This window comes from Mastomys coucha, unplaced genomic scaffold (genome assembly GCF_008632895.1).
Source record: "Mastomys coucha isolate ucsf_1 unplaced genomic scaffold, UCSF_Mcou_1 pScaffold5, whole genome shotgun sequence".
NCBI classification, from domain to species: domain Eukaryota; kingdom Metazoa; phylum Chordata; class Mammalia; order Rodentia; family Muridae; genus Mastomys; species Mastomys coucha.
Window position 1 is genome coordinate 13,368,567 of NW_022196911.1, and position 5,057 is coordinate 13,373,623.

At 48.1% G+C, this 5,057-nt stretch overlaps 1 protein-coding gene across 2 annotated transcripts in view; it reads left to right on the forward strand.

Moving 5' to 3' along the window:
• The window catches only part of LOC116079208 (ribosomal protein S6 kinase alpha-2), a 234,915-nt gene that overhangs the window by 77,287 nt on the left and 152,571 nt on the right, over positions 1 to 5,057 (forward strand). The gene's annotated exons all lie outside the window — the stretch shown is intronic.

Sequence of the window (5,057 nt, forward strand, 5' to 3'; positions counted from 1 at the left end):
AATCTAATATGGCCTGCCTATGTTGACTAAGAATGAGGATTTCACCTGATCTTGTCCTGGGATAGTTCGCTCATTCTGTAAGCTTTAATGTCCTACCCCCAATGTTGGAGGCTAATAGTTTGGATGGCTTAACATTCCAAGCCAGGGTTTGACTAGGACGTTGGAACATTGGAGAAGGTCAGAAAGCAATGTCCGAATTTTCTCTTGCTAGCTGTAAGAAAATGATATCTTGGTGAGTTCCTAGCACACTAGTACGAGGACATATCTGGGCCACCTCTGAGTTTGGGGTGCCAGGCGACAATGCGGAGGCAGGAGACTGACTTTCCTTGAAGTTTACGCCTCAGATACCGCCATCACGCAAAGTGTGCGTGGCAAACAGAGTTTGTACTTTTTTAAAGGGGAGGGTAACAAAACAGTGTTTGGCCACCTTCAGATCACTAAGGGCACAGATTCTGTAGCCCATCCAGGAACTTGAGGCCAGCATTATATCAAGGATGAGCTATGTCCGTGGGAATTTATTGCCTCTAGAAAGCACAAGGAGAAAAGAGTGGTGGAGGTCTGCAGTGGTTGTGGCACCTGTGAATGCTGGCTTGTCATCTGTCACTGAACTAGGCAACGTGGAGATTTCCAGTGAGCCAGGGTAGTCTGGCAGGAGGTTCAGCCAACAGAGGGTCCTAAAATAAAGCCTGTGACCTGAGAGTTTGACTAACATGCCTGCCTGTTTAACTAACCAAGGCTTCCTTTACTCCACATAGTCAGCACTGAATCCCGCAATCCGTCACAACCAGCAGCAGCTCTCCCATGACCCATGGCCCTGCAACAAATGTCCTGTCTTACCAATGTGGTCACTTTGCCAGTGCTCTGTAAAAACTGTCAGAAAAAGTAGGACATGACCAAGCTGAGGAACAGTGGCCAGCTAACCACTGTATATACCGTGCTGACCTTCTTGTGGGACCCTATAAAGAGAATGAAGTAAAAGTGACCAGAGCTCATCAGAGAGTAGAACTACTGGACTGTGCTGGAGGCTATTTTCCAACCCGTTGGGTACAAGCCCTTAGTTGTTTTAAACAAAACAAACCCCAATAAAAAGAGCAGAACAGAGGCGAAAGGCTGTGGTCCCAACAGAGCTCTCCCTACCTGCTTTCTGAGTGGTTTTCTCTCTGCGAGACATCCAGCTCTCTGGCTCTGACTCCACCTCATCAGAGTGGCTGTTTTAGTATCCTTGAAGTCTTTCAGCTCCCCGCGATGACAGTAATCTAACAGCAGGAACAAACGTAGGTCTGGCCAAGCCTGGCAGCCACTGGACACAGCTCCCAGCCTGTGTTCCAGCTCTGCACAGCGGCAGGCAGCCATGAGTGGAGGCAGGAGATGGGGAAGGCTGACCTATGGTTCTGTCACCAGAGGCTGTGAGGACAAGCACTGAGTCCTCTTCTGCAGGACCACCTTCCTAAGAGTCTCAGAAAAGTCCAGTCAGTGGACTGACAGAACAGTCATGGTCTCATGAGCTAGCCTTCACAACGCCTGCAGGCACCTCGGGGCACACATGGGGCCTGTTTCTGCCTTTGCGGATTCTGCACAAGGTTAGCACCATGTGGCACAGTTGATCACTGCTGAATGCTGTCGCCAGTATGTCAACATGGCATCTGAAGTGCTTCAAGGATTTTCTGATGAAGAGGCTTCGTAGAGTTCTTGTGTTTTCTGTGGAGTACTTTATAGTTGACAGAACGTGTCAGGCTAGAGAGAGTGGCCTGGTACTCATTACAGATCACTGCACAGCACGGAAATCCATAGAGCAGATCAACGCAAGTCTCGTTTGTTCTAGCTATAACCTGTCTTCAGGTACACTTACATAATTCTGGGCACTGAAATCATTGTATAGTTTGGTTTTTAAAAAAAATCTTGGCTGCCCACGTGCTGGGATACTGATCTACACTCGCTGGATTGTACAAATGGTTGCAGATGGTACTCTAGAAGCAAAGGCTATGTTCTGTTTTTAACCAAGAAGATATATAATAAGATAAAGTAGGAGAAGAAACACTTTGCAAGATAGAGAGGAGGCTCTCGTCTGAACTGGGACCTTGACGTTGTCGAGCGATGTCTTCTGGGACAGTCCTGCACTGGGAAGTGTGGTTGCATGGTTGTATCAGGGTCCCATCCCAGCAATCGGGAGACCCTTGCAGGAGCCATGCAGAGGCTGTAACTCCAGGTGCTAAAGACTGTGCCACCGCATAAAAAACAGCACATTCCAAGTTAAATATAAAGTCCCGAGCCTTGCTGTTCCACGCACACAACTCACATCTCGCTACTAGTCCCAAACCAGGCAGAATTCACAGGAATTCATGTTCCTCAGGACAGCTTTCTCTGTAGATCATTTTGTAGGGAGAAAGAGGCAGGAGGCTGAAGCCCCAGCAGACTTCTGGATCCCACAGAGCACACCAAAGAGACAGGACAGAGGCCTGAAAGAAATGTCATTCTCAATGACCCTAAAGTGAGCCAGCGAAAGAAGGTGATGGCAGCCCCCTCTTCCTGTCCCACTCACCCCTGCCCCGGCAACCAGGCAGTGGCTGGCTTTTCCATATCCTCATTCCTTGCACAGCATAAGCGTTTTGACAACAACATGACGCACAAGCTCTCTGGCACAAGCCAGGGGGCTTCCTGCTATCCCACCTTGCAGAATGAGACCTGTGCTCCGCAGCTGTGACTGAGGTGGCCTTGCAACAAGGGCTCATCTCCTGGGTTTCTAAGGATTGACAGCCGAGTCGTTCATGAAACAGTTCAGGTTAGGCCTGGTATGTATGACAATGGCTGGCTTGCTTTAAGCTACATTACAGCTTGAATAATAATAATAAGGAATAGTAAGAAGTATCCCTCTACCCATCATGGCCTCCTCCCTGCCCCATGATGCTGAAATACAAGCCTGAAGTCTGTGTTAGTGCCCACTGACATCCCAGTAACCATACACACTGGGGACAGTCAAGACCCTGCAACCTGCAGCATGACTGGCCTGTCACAGAGGAGTTCGAACTTCCCTGACATGAGCTTTGGTGCTGGCTGCACAGGCATGCTTAGGGCTCAGCAGCATGAGGAACCAAGGAGCTCCTTAGCAGCATTTCCCCTTGTTAGCCACCAGAGGACCCAAAGTCTGACCAACTCCACTGTTCCTCCCAACAACCGAAGCATCACATTGTGTTGCTGGATATTTGATTACACTGTTACAGGAAAAGCCTGGTCTTAGTCGCAGTGTGGCTCAGCCTTAGCACACACTTTTAATCCAAGCGCTTTCTGCTTTGAATATCATAAATAGGATTAAATAAAGTCAACCATTGGTCAAGAGGTGGAGCAAGCAACCAGCTGACAGAAAGTGAACATAGGATTATTAAGAAAAATACATAGAGAGTACATAGGGAGTCGGGAGGATGGATAGAGAGACACAGGAAGTAGGAAGGGAGGGACATTCAGTTTGAGGGTTTTTGAGATGAGAAGAAAAGCTTCCTTTTCCTTTTTGGAAGTCGACAGAGGAGGAAGGTCAGCTGAGAGCTTTGTCTGCCTCTCTGAGCTTGCAGTCTTTCACCCCAGGATCTGGCTCCCTAGTCTTCATTGATAAAACTAAACAATTGAGATTTTATTTAAAATACACACACACACACACACACACACACACACACACACACACACACACACTGTCCTACACAGACAAGAAAGGAACAGTCCCCAGCCATATGTAACACAGTCTCCCAGGAAGAACAATTAAGAAATCAATACCTGGGGCTGGCAAGATGGCTCAGTGGGTAAGAGCACTGATGGTTCTTCTGAAGGTCCTGAGTTCAAATGCCAGCAACCACATGGTGGCTCATAATCATCTGTAGTGAGATCTGATGCCCTCTTCTGGTGCGTCTAAAGACAGCTACAGTGGACTTCTTTCTAATAATAAATAAATCTTTGGGCTGGAGCGAGCAGAGTCTGAGGGAGCAAGGCTGACTAGAGTGAGCAGAGGTCCTAAAATCAATTCCCAACAAGCACATGAAGGCCCACAACTACAGTGTACTCATATATACAAAATAAATAAATAAATCTTTAAAAAAAAAAAGAAAATAAATTAGTACCTGGAATGCTCTGTATTTTTGTCAACATAATAGCTAGAAAGTGCTATAAGGGTTTCATGTGAGAAAGTTGCACTGTATCAGGAGATTAGGCAGTGCAAAAATGAGCCTTGATTGAGTTTAGACTTCCAAACAGTATAAACCACGAGCAGTCACTAGCTAGGGAAGAAAGAGGAGAGAGGGCAGCAGAGTCCCGGGCACTACAGAGTGTACCTGTGAGGCTTGAGGAAGATTGACAGCAGATGGCCGGTGCTTGAAGAGCAGCCTGAAGTTAGCAGGGCTGTCACTGGTGGCTTTGAGATTGGAGGATGAGCTATGTGGATGAACTGAAGGGAAAGAGAGGCAGTGGAAGAGCCTGGGTGTGGGACCAGTGGTCACATGGGAAGTGGATCTGCAAGACATTGCACAGTGAGCTACATGGGCCTAGGGAATGGTGGGCCGCCTGAGGGGCTGGCTGTGAAGAGTACAGAGGCCTCCTGTGACCAGCACTTACAGCGTGAGTTGGAAGACTAGAGAAGCAGGGCTTGGAGGCTAAGATGGGATGATAGAGCGGCCTCAGTAACAGACCAGAGCCCACTGAGAGCTGAAAATGGAGACTTCAAAGTCGGCTACACATGGGAATGGATGAAAGGCTGGGATAGCCCGTCCCTGAGTGAGAGTCACTACTCAGAAATGTATCATCTTCCTTGTCCATTCCACCAGGTCCATGCCTGGCCAGCTGCCTGCTAGTCAGAGTTGTGGTCTGCACCTTAAGGAGCATTTTAGTCACAAATGTAGGAACAAACTAAGAGCTGTGATGATTGTGATTGTATGATAGAAAAATGTACAGTGTAGTCCAGGAGCTCAGGGAGGGAGTGGGGAACAGCAGCTTGCTGGTGCATGTGTGTGCGACTGGGAGTGCACACACGTCTGGTGTGTGTGTGTGTGTGTGTGTGTGTGAGAGAGAGAGAGAGAGAG